This window comes from Procambarus clarkii, chromosome 80, assembly GCF_040958095.1.
Source record: "Procambarus clarkii isolate CNS0578487 chromosome 80, FALCON_Pclarkii_2.0, whole genome shotgun sequence".
Lineage (NCBI taxonomy): Eukaryota > Metazoa > Arthropoda > Malacostraca > Decapoda > Cambaridae > Procambarus > Procambarus clarkii.
This window is the reverse complement of record NC_091229.1, coordinates 15,341,482-15,353,689: the sequence shown is the minus strand read 5'-3', so window position 1 is coordinate 15,353,689 and position 12,208 is coordinate 15,341,482. Positions and strand designations below refer to the sequence as shown.

General features: G+C 46.3%; 1 protein-coding gene and 1 non-coding gene across 31 annotated transcripts in view; one reads left to right on the top strand and one right to left on the bottom strand.

Annotated features, from left to right (window-relative positions):
• The window catches only part of LOC123746409 (myoferlin), a 234,415-nt gene extending 222,466 nt beyond the window's left edge, over positions 1-11,949 (bottom strand). For 7 of the 30 annotated variants that reach the window (XM_045727937.2, XM_069314781.1, XM_069314789.1 and 4 more), the window contains exons 1-2: positions 11,820-11,949; positions 10,921-11,079 (exon numbers count right to left, since the gene is read on the bottom strand). The gene's annotated coding sequence lies outside the window, so the exon portion shown is untranslated. Of the gene's footprint in view, positions 1-9,606; positions 9,628-10,920; positions 11,080-11,203 lie in introns of those variants that run through there. The other 23 variants (XM_045727939.2, XM_069314783.1, XM_069314788.1 and 20 more) reach the window with 9 other exon arrangements.
• TRNAT-CGU (transfer RNA threonine (anticodon CGU)) lies at positions 2,485-2,555 on the top strand. Its single transcript has one exon. It is a non-coding gene; the product is annotated as a tRNA-Thr (tRNA).
• Positions 11,950-12,208: the final 259 nt, after the last annotated feature.

The following is a 12,208-nucleotide window of genomic DNA, read 5'->3' as shown; positions in this document are numbered from 1 at the left end:
AAGGGGTACCCCCCTCTGGTGCACTGGTAAGGACCCACATCCTTGGATAAGGGAAACCAAGAGTATTCAGTAAAAATCTTGTCATTTGTCTTTGAATTCGGGCGTGTGTGTTTGCATATGCTATGCCAGCCCTTTTTATTAGTAGCACATACTTCATTAAAAACAAAGTTACATAGTTACAAAACTGCTTAGTTACAAAATAGGAACATAAACAACGACAGATTGTTTTATAGAAGCTGTAGATTACTTCAAACTCGTCCAGTGCGAGGTGAGGACGGAGTTAATATTTCCTCTCTAAATTGCCACGCAGAGACGCTGGTAAAGGAAATCCTTGCTACTCTAGAGTCTCTTATTGTTACGATGAGCCTTGAACCCAGATCTTTGAGTTCTTGAAAGTTCTCCTTGACAGTTCCTTGCACTTTCTCCTCAAGAACCTCAAGCGTCTATAGGAAAATTAAAGTTGGTAGACAAGTATCATCCCAGGCCATTTTTCTGCCATTCCTCCATGAGCGAAGTGAGATTCCATCCGATCCACCCGCAGGGACAGCAGAATTATAGAACTTTAGAAAACGAGGCTCTCTTTCTGCTGGACACTGGGCAGAGACAACTATAAATGCCTCACTGCAAATACACTTACGGTACAAATACAGTGTGGACTGGGTCAGCGAGGGAAAATGGCAACTTCATTCACATCAGAGTTGCTGTGAATCAAGAAGTGTGGATGTATCTGTCGGTTATTTTGGTGTTGTTGGTCAGGATATCTCTGTTGATGGTCTGGTTGCGTGTAGAGATGACGGGATCTTTGACAGCGAGAGTGAGAGAGTAAGTGGACGAGAGAGTGTGATAGTAAGTGGGAGTGTGAGAGTAAGAGTGAGCGAGAGAGTGTGAGTAAGAGTGAGCGTGAGAGAGCGAGAAAGAGACAAGCTCACATGGAAGGTGAGTGTACTGGCCGAGGCATATTAGCTGTTGACACAGGCTCACACCTCCCACAAACCTTCCCCTGCACATTGTGTACCAAAGACACTCTTCAAGTACTCTTCAAGCCTGCGTCCGTTAAGTTCCTCAATGGTAAGACTGACTCCATGACTTCATGCGAAGCGCGCACACAGACACGATCTCACACATACACACACACACACACACACACACACACACACACACACACACACACACACACACACACACACACACACACACACACACACACACTCTCTTACACACACACACACACACACACACACACACACACACACACACACACTCTCTCACTCTCACTCACTCACACTCACACTTCGCCCATATGTCTATCCCAGGCAGGACGAGACGTATGGGCAAGTCTCCTTACACCCATTGCCTCTGTTCACCCGACAGTCATTAGGAACTTGGGTAGATTGTTCAAAACTACAAGAGTGATCTTGTAATTTGAGCACGTAGGGTGGTCTACTCAACCACGTCCCTCACACTCGGCAATTTTTTCATTCAAGTTGTTTGACAAGACTTATCTCTGACTGATCTGGTAACTAATGGATGAAACATACAACCCAAACGTGTTCACGGAAGATCATCTACCTTCTACTTGAGATAATACAGCATCTTAGACAGAATTTCCCTACTCTATTCAGGCGACCTCTGACCACATGCTGAGTCCCTGCAGTACTGACGAGTTTATTTTTTATTACAAACATCTTAATGGAAACTTTCCATTGACCAGACTCGGCCAACCCCAAGGAATTTTTTAGTTAGAAGATCAGTCCACGACACGTCTTATTAAAGAACTTAAATACTCTTGAACTCTTGATACTATAGAACTCTTGAACAAAGAACCTTACTAAGGCTGAGTGTGAGGCACGTGGTTGACCAGGCCACCCTACGAGCCTTCCCCATGTTTCTAGCCAAACTTAAACCCACCAGCTGATATGAGCTAGGGCAGTTTATTGGGGGGTGTACATGTACCCAGCGTGGGAGGGTATAGGCTTCAGAGTACCCTGGGACGAACCATGGGCTTGGGGTCATCAGAGCCAGCTGTGAGACGGTGGTCAAAGGTGATGTTTACAAATCCACAAGGGCGTCATGTCTGCGTCACGGCCCTTGTGGATTTGTTCACTTGATGCATCACGCTATTGGGATTTATATGTGTAAAGGTAATGTGTGATATCTCTCACGCATTTTCCAGCTATAAATTACTTACCATTTTGCCAGTGTAGGATAGGGACTTAGGAATCTACCAGTGTAGGTGACTTGGGAATCTACCAGTGTAGGATAGGGACTTAGGAATCTGCCAGTGTAGGTGACTTAGGAATCTGCCAGTGTAGGTGTCTTAGGAATCTGCCAGTGAAGGTGTCTTAGGAATCTGCCAGTGAAGGTGTCTTAGGAATCTGCCAGTGTAAGTGACTTAGGAATCTGCCAGTGTAGGTGACTTAGGAATCTGCCAGTGTAGGTGTCTTAGGAATCTGCCAGTGTAGGTGACTTAGGAATCTGCCAGGGGCCTCGTAGCGTGGTGGATAGCGCGCAGGACTCGTAATTCTGTGGCGCGGGTTCGATTCCCGCACGAGGCAGAAACAAATGGGCATAGTTTCTTTCACCCTGATGCACCTGTTCACCTAGCAGTAAGTAGGTACCTGGGAGTTAAGACAGCTGCTACGGGCTGCTTCCTGGGGGGTATGTAACAAAAAGAAGGTCTGGTCAATGGCTACGAGGGGCCACCAGGCCACCAGGGCCCAGGCCACCAGGCTACGAGGGGCCACCAGGGCCCAGGCCACCAGGGCCCAGGCCACCAGGCTACGAGGGGCCACCAGGCCACCAGGCTACGAGGGGCCTCGTAGCCTGGTGGATAGCGCGCAGGACTCGTAATTCTGTGGCGCGGGTTCGATTCCCGCACGAGGCAGAAACAAATGGGCAAAGTTTCTTTCACCCTGAATGCCCCTGTTACCTAGCAGTAAATAGGTACCTGGGTGTCAGCTGTCACGGGCTGCTTCCTGTGGGTGGAGGCCTGGTCGAGGACCGGGCCGCGGGGACACTAAAGCCCCGAAATCCTCTCAAGATAACCATTAGTTCTGTATGGGATTAGTAGTATCAGTTTACACTCAACTGTAAATGTTGTTTTGACTCTTTAAAGAAATACATTTAAGAGCATCATGAAGCTCTTAAATATATGTCTTTAAATATATTTAAGAGCTAAATATCTTTATCTAAATATCTTTATCTAAATATCTTTATCTAAATATATTTGAGATTTACCCACTGCAGTGGGTAAGTCTAGAGGTTTACAGTGGGATGAGGTAGGGGTCACAATGGTGGCAGGGGTTACATCTGCCCCGGCCGGGAATCGAATCCGGGCCCTTAGGACTTCGACCTCAGAGCGCTGTCTACTTAGCCACGAGGCCCATTAATGTGTACTCACTTATTTGTGCTTGCGGAGATTGAGCTTTGGCTCTTTGGTCCCCGCAAAGTGCGTGTGTGTGTGTGTGTGTGTGTGTGTGTGTGTGTGTGTGTGTGTGTGTGTGTGTGTGTGTGTGTGTGTGTGTGTGTGTGTGTGTGTGTGATAAAGTTCATAAGTTCATCAGTCTGACATTCCTTGTGTATAGGCTATTTAGCTTACTCAACTTCCGGGTGATATCAGAAATTCTTCCTCGCACCACCGCCGCCTACTCCACCCACCACCACTGCCTACTCCACCCACCACCACAATCACCATCACTCATCTACCTCAACCACTACCCATAACTACAACCCCCACCATTCTCCCAACCACCACGAGCAGCCAACCAGCCACAGCGACCAGCCAACCAACCAACGCCACCACTGCTAGCTTTTCCAACCACTCCCACATCACTCAACCCCACTAAAACCATCAAAGCCCTCACACTATATCCATCACAACCTGCTAACAACCCCTCACCCACCACCACCCACTCTACCCATAGTGTGAGCTTACCCTATCATAAGTGGGGGAGCTTACACTCGCTCTCCCACACGCACAAAGGAACACAGCTTTGTGTTATGGCGGGACCAAAGAGCCAGAGCTCAACCCCCGCAAGCACAATTAGGTGAGTACAACCCGCCACCAACACACATGACTGTTTGACAGTTTGACAGGTGGGACCAAAGAGCCGAAGCTCAACCCCCGCAAACACAACTAGGTGAGTACACACACACACACACACACACGCACGCACGCACGCACGCACGCGCGCACACACACACACACACACACACACACACACACACACACACACACACACACACACACACACACGCACGCACGCACGCACACACACACACACACACACACACACACACACACACACACACACACACACACACACACGCACGCACACGCACACGCACACACGCGCGTGTACACACACACACGCCCCCCAAGCCCTCCCCACTTTATTGCCCCCCCAAACCCCCCTTTCTCCCCCATCCCCCACCCCCCTCAACCCTCCCCCTCTCACCCACCCCCCCAACCCTCCCCCCCTCACCCACTCCCCCTACCCTCCCCCTCCCCCCCTCACCCACTCCCCCTACCCTCCCCCTCCCCCCTACCCCCCCAAGCCCTTCCTCCTCCACCAGTCTCCCCATACCAGATCCTCCCAGCTCCCGCTCACCCCAGACCCCACAGGTCCTCCCCAGAGGAGAAGCAGAAGAGAGTTAGTTTCAGGGCCATGTACTCGAACATAGATGGGATCACAAGCAAGGCAAGTGAACTAAGGGAAAGAGCACAAGAAGTGAACCCAGATGTAATTGGACTCACTGAAACAAAACTCTCTGGAATCATAACGAATGCCGTGTTTCCCCAGGAGTACACAATAATAAGGAAATAATAAGGAAGGTAGGGGAGGAGGAGGAGTGGCCCTACTCATGAGAAAGGAATGGAGTTTTAAGGAGATGGCTATCCCGGGCTGTGAGGGTTTCAGAGACTACATAGCAGGCACCATGACAATGGGAGGACCAAGGATAGTAGTAGCAGTAATATATAATCCTCCACCAAATGACAGAAGACCCAGTCAAGAGTACGAAAGCAACAACATGGCAGTTAACACTATAATTGAGAGGGCAGCCTCTTCTGCCTGTAGAAATAGATCCCACCTGCTCATCATGGGGGACTTCAATCACGGCAGGATTGATTGGGAGAACAAGGAACCGCATGGAGGCGAGGATACGTGGAGAGCCAAACTACTGGAGGTGGCGACTAGAAACTTCTTAACCCAGCATGTCAGTGAACCCACAAGGATGAGAGGAAATGACGAACCAGCGAGACTCGACCTGGTTTTCACCCTGAACGACTCTGACATAAGAGAAATCAGTTTTGAGGACCCAGTAGGAATGAGCGACCACAGTGTATTGGTGTTTGAGTACCTGATTGAAGAAGGGTTATTGAACTCGAGAAGGGATACCGAAACCAAAAGGTTAGCATACCGAAAGGGAAACTATGAGGAGATAAGAAAATGCCTAGCAGATATAGCATGGGAAACAGAGCTCAGGGAAAAGACGGCCCAAGATATGATGGAATACATCACGCAAAAATGCAGGGATGCAGCAAACAAGTTTGTCCCAGTGCAAAAGGAAAACAGTGAAATGAAGATGAGAAACCCATGGTTTAATCAGAGATGTAGGCTAGCTAAGCAGCAAAGTAAAAGGGCATGGAGAAACTATAGGAATAACAGGACACTGGAGAGCAGAGAAAGATACCAGAATGCCAGGAATGAATATGTTAGGATGAGAAGAGAGGCAGAAAGACAATACGAAAATGACATCGCAAGCAAGGCAAAGACTCAGCCTAAATTGCTGCATAGCCACATCAGGAGAAAAACAACAGTAAAGGAACAGGTTATGAAATTAAGGTTAGGGGCAGAAGGATTCACTACAAACGACAAGGAAGTGTGTGAGGAACTGAATAAGAAATTCCAAGAGGTCTTCACCTTAGAGCAAGGAGAAATCCCAGAGATAAGAGAGGGAATAGCTAACCAGGAACCACTGGAAGAGTTTGAGATTACCAGCGGGGAAGTAAGGAAGTGTTTACTAGAATTGGATGTGACAAAGGCTATAGGCCCAGATGGAATCTCCCCTTGGATACTAAAGGAAGGAGCAGAAGAACTGTGCCTCCCGCTCTCCATGGTGTATAACAAATCGCTGGCAACAGGGGAACTGCCAGAAATTTGGAAAGCAGCTAACGTAGTCCCGATATACAAGAAAGGGGATAGACAGGAGGCACTGAATTACAGACCAGTGTCCCTAACCTGCATACCATGCAAGATGATGGAGAAGATTGTGCGAAGAAAGCTAGTGGAGCACCTGGAGCGAAAGAACTTTGTAACACAGCATCAACATGGATTCAGGGATGGCAGGTCCTGCCTCACAGGGTTACTTGAATTCTACGACCAGGCAACAAAAATAAGGCAAGAAAGAGAAGGGTGGGCAGACTGCATATTTTTGGATTGTCAGAAAGCCTTTGACACAGTGCCACACAAGAGGCTAGTGAAAAAACTGGAGATGCAGGCTGGAGTGAAAGGGAAGGTACTCCGTTGGATACAGGAGTACCTAAGTAACAGGAGACAACGAGTCAGTGTGAGGGGTGAGGTCTCAGATTGGCGAGACGTTACGAGCGGAGTACCGCAGGGGTCAGTCCTTGGACCTATACTGTTTCTGATATATGTAAATGATCTTCCAGAGGGTATAGAATCGTTTCTCTCAATGTTTGCCGATGATGCAAAAATTATGAGGAGGATTGAAACTGAGGACGATAGTAGGAGGCTACAAGATGACCTAGACAGACTGAGTGAATGGTCCAACAAATGGCTGTTGAAGTTCAACCCGAGTAAATGCAAAGTAATGAAACTAGGTGGTGGAAATAGGAGGCCAAACACGGGATACAGAATAGGAGATGAAGTACTTAATGAAACGAACAGAGAGAAAGATCTAGGAGTTGATATCACACCAAACCTGTCTCCTGAAGCCCACATAAAAAGAATAACGTCTGCGGCATATGCGAGGCTGGCTAACATCAGAACAGCGTTCAGGAACCTGTGTAAGGAATCATTCAGAATCTTGTACACCACATATGTAAGACCAATCCTGGAGTATGCGGCCCCAGCATGGAGCCCGTACCTTGTCAAGCACAAGACGAAGCTGGAAAAAGTCCAAAGGTATGCCACTAGACTAGTCCCAGAACTAAGAGGCATGAGTTACGAGGAAAGGCTGCGGGAAATGCACCTTACGACACTGGAAGACAGAAGAGTAAGGGGAGACATGATCACAACCTACAAAATCCTCAGAGGAATCGACCGGGTAAACAAGGATAAACTATTCAACACTGGTGAGACGCGAACAAGGGGACACAGGTGGAAATTGAGTACCCACATGAGCCACAGAGACGTTAGAAGGAACTTTTTCAGTGTCAGAGTAGTTAACGGATGGAATGCATTAGGCAGTGATGTGGTGGAGGCTGACTCCATACACAGTTTTAAATGTAGATATGATAGAGCCCAGTAGGCTCAGGAATCTGTACACCAGTTGATTGACAGTTGAGAGGCGGGACCAAAGAGCCAAAGCTCAACCCCCGCAAGCACAAATAGGTGAGTACAAATAGGTGAGTACAAATAGGTGAGTACACCCGGTCTTGCGGGCTCACCAAACACCTGACACAGCCAACTTGACCGGCGGGGAATATCCAAGTTCTCGTCGTCATCTGCTATCTGCCAGATAACTTGTTTTCCTCCACTCCAAAATTACAACATTTTTCACAGTTCAATATTAGCTTACTTATACTTCATCTTTTTTGTATTTAATTTATGAGCTAGTGGGATTAGCCCAGCGTTGAACGCTAGACTGGTAGGCTAGTGCTGAACGCTAGGCTAGTGGTGATAGCCTAGTGTTGAACGCTAGGCTAATGGTGACAGTCTAGTAGTGAACGCTAGGCTAATGGTAACAGCCTAGCGTTGAATGCTAGGCTAATGGTAACATCCTAGCGTTGAACGCTAGGTTAATGGTAACATCCTAGCGTTGAACGCTAGGTTAATGGTAACATCCTAGCGTTGGTAACATCCTAGCGTTGAACGCTAGGTTAATGGTAACATCCTAACGTTGAACGCTTGGCAAATGGTAACATCCTAGCGTTGAACGCTAGGCTAATGGCAACAGCCTAGTGTTGAACGCTAAGCTAGCTGTAACAGCCTAGTAGTGAGCGCTCCTTTTGAAACATGACTATGACTACAGGTGAGAAATAATATGACCTTTGTAGGTGGTTTCAAAGTTGCTAGGAATTATCCATTTATTTCTCATTTAATTTAAAATCTTTTGTTAGATATCGACTGCCAATGGCCAGAGAACATTCAATCTCTCATGAGCTGTGCTGTTGACACGCAGTTAGTGGTTTACAGTGGTTAGTGGTTAGATGGCAGTGGTTAGCAGCGGGCAGCTCCAAGCAACAGCCTGATAGACCAAGTTCTCAAAAGTCAAGCCTGGCCCCGGGCCGGGCTTGGGGAGTAGAAAAACTCCAAAAATCCCCATTAAGGTACAATCTAGGTACAGTGAACAACTGGACACGAATGACCTACCAGCCTGTGTTCACACCTTTCTGTTAGTTTATGTGTTACATGTATCAATACGTATCACATGTCGGTTATAAATCACCTGTCAGCATGTATAATGTGTGTGTGTGTGTCATATGTCACGTATCAGTATGTATCAGACGTACGTGTATGTATTATGTGTCAGTATGTACCATGTGTATGTATCACGTCAGTATGTATAATCTCTTAGTATTTATCACGTATCAGTATGGATCACGTTTAAGAATGTGTCACGTCAGTGTGTATCAAGTGTCACTTATCAGTGTCATGCATACGTATGTATCATGAATCTGTATTTATCACCTGTTAGTATGTATCATGCAAAAAGTATCACTTACCAGTATGTATCATATGTCCGTATGTATTGTGTCAATATGTATCACGACTGACAATATATATCATGTGTCTTAGGAAAATCTTCATAATTAATTATATATGCAAATAATATAACTCACAATTGTTGAGTATAGATTACCAGTTGATTGACGGTTGAGAGGCGGGACCAAAGAGCCAAAGCTCAACCCCCGCAAGCACAACTAGGTAAGTACAATCCATAAGACTGGGACATGTTCTGGACCTGTTCGATAGTGGGTAGGGGAGGGGGCAACTATCCCATTCACCTGATGCCTTTGTTCACCTAGCAGTAAATGGTACTTTTTAGTTAGGCAACTATTGTGGGTTGTAGCCTAGCAAGATGAATCGTTGGCCAAAGGGAATCTCATAAACCAACGAGGCTCGTGTCCCCGAATGTGGGAAATGGAAAAGCTTGCTCAAAGGGAAGGGAATGTTTACAATAAGGCAGGATCCTTATAGCCTAATGGAGGATTTCTTCGCATTTTTATCTGCAGTTCTTTAACCTTTTGTTCAGTTCCCACCACCGGTTTTTCTACAGGCCTTAACTAATGACTCATTATAGAGAGAAGTACAATAAACTCAGCAAATGATATAGTCTTCAAAGACACTGAGGTTTATTAAACCTTGTTAAACCACAGAGGTTTAGTAAACCTCATATGTGTTAAGGAAATAGTTGTACCTTGATACACCTTAATGCGTCTGCTCCAGCTTGTCCACACCTTTCCCCGCCCCCTCAAGAACTGCCTCTACGAATCCATGAATTTGCCGCCCACACCAACAGGATCCAAAACCTGTACCGGAATGAACACTATGACGTCACAGTGTCGTCACACACCTAATATTAACTGTATAATATATAATATATACAAAACATGACATTCGATCGCTTTACTTGAATTAGGTTAGGTTTGTTTATAGAACAGCTGTGCACGAAGGTCTGTGCACTGTGCATTGATGTGAGAATATGGTTTCTCAAGATTCTCCCAACAGCGATGACGTTAAAGGTTACATATTTCCCTCAGGTCTTAGCTGCTACTCGCCCACGCTGCTCCCAGAGGTATACCCGATGAAGCCAGAAAGGCAAACAATGACGTCAGGTCGCCTTTTAAATCATGTTATAGAGGGTAGTCACGACCAAGGCTTCACGCCTGAAAGGCAAGAAGCCTGACCTTCGAACACGTCCGACAGCTTTCGCGCTCAACACAAAGCAGGTTATCTTAGAATTAAATCTTTTTTTAAGCAACAGCCACTTCTATGTATACCAACAGGAACATATTTTATAACAGAAAAATTTTACTTTCTTGTATGTACGTATATAAATAAATTATATTTCTCATTACCATAGAGTCGAGGTGAGCGCGAACCATTCCCGCTCAAGCGTGAGAGTGCCTGAGGCTACTACTTCACGCTAACAGTCGCTTCCTTCCCCACGCTCAAGCGGGCTCTAGATATCCTTCAGTATTTTGGAATATATTTATTTTGGGTCCAAAATGAACGTCCATAAGAAAGGCTTGATTGTCGTGAAATGTTATCACGCGAATAGGCCATTAATCTATATAGAAAGATATATGCTAAATCAAATTACAATTAGCACCTAAATAATCTTAAATTTCAGGAAATAAATATTGACAAAAGAATGAAGAGAAGTGCTCTCAGAGCGTCATGATTCACTTCCTTCAAATGATTCACTTCCTTGAAATAATTTGATCCAAGACAGCTTCACCTGCCCAACAATTAATGAATGAGCAGCTGCCCAAGGTGAAGACCACACGTGCTGAGGGCATCAAGGCAAATAGGGGGGGGGGGTGTTTACCTACGACAAGCCGCCGGCTTCCTGTCCTCGTCGAGGCCCCCAGTGTTGCTAGCCTTCAAGTAAATTCAGGTAAATACACAACTACAATTCACAGAAGCCTATTAGCGGACAAAAACAAATGGACATGGAAATTGGTGAGAGATAAATTAGTAGCAAGGAAGGAGAGGAAGATGGACATACCTTGAAGTGATGGCTGTCAGGTGGAAGAAATGACCTTGTTGGGTGAAGTTAACTTAGGACTCCACTCTTGTCTAGCATCACTTGCTGCTCCTGCTTCACGGCCTGAAGCCTAGTCCACAATGTATATATAACTTCGTATTTCCCGATTTGTTATTTTCACTGCATTGAAGATCAACATTACTATAGGCTTCCACACGAATACACAAAAAGCATTTTCATACAATAATTACAGTTTTAAGTTTCCTATACAGACCGACCAGGGGAAATATAGAACTTGACTCACCACTGCAAGACCAAACGGGTGAAATATAACAGCATTTTAGGTTCGTCTCAATGATCGTTTAACAGCTTTACTGCAGTCTAGTTACTCTAAATACCTCCAACAATTCACAACTTTTAATCACATTACACATCCGGCTCCTGTGACCCATGAACCCCTATATATAACAGTGTTGACAAATTTGTTGAGAATTAAGCACTCGCTGTGCGCCTAGTGTCAGAGAATAAGCGTATTATAATTCCTCTTAAAAATTAATAGAGAAAATTAAGCGCAATGGAGATGTTGATAATGGCAGCATGCTGCAGTGATCCACCCACCCACCGTAAAGGCCAAGCCGGGGCGCTCAAGCCTCTCAAACATTCACTCAGGAAAGGCGAAAAATGTCGAATCATACATCAAGTGCCCCCGTAACGGCCCCATCAATCTCCAGCCCAACACTACCGACAGCCTATATAGAGCCCTTGAGTGACACCGGGTGACAGGTCACTGCAGAGCCTGACACACTGACGGGAAAGGCACCCCTTCCACTTTGACCATCTCAGATTTCACATTTGCAGCTGTGTAAACAGTGACGGAATTCCTAGCCTACCACACGACGGCAGACCACCTTGTCCCTCACCGATCAGGGCATATTTATACCGATTTAGTAGCTTTAGGAAACGTTCAGAGGCCGAGGTATAAAAGAGGAATGGTGAACACTAGCTGGGTGCTCCCCGACCCTCGCGCAAGACACCATCGACACGCACTGGAGTAAAAATACCGCATCCACCCCCCCCCCCAGCTCCACCTGTGGCCGGCATAGAAAACGGGACGCCCTTGCCTCTTCCTGTAGGGAAGGGCAGGCTGAAAAATAGTAAGAACTACTTACCTGAATTTACCTGAGGGAGGCCACTAACACTAGTGGCCTCCATGAAGACAGGAAGCCGGCGGCTTGTCAAAGATCCACCCTCATAGACTGTAAGGGTGGAGGGACCTAACTAGGCAACTATGGGAGGAAATGATATACAG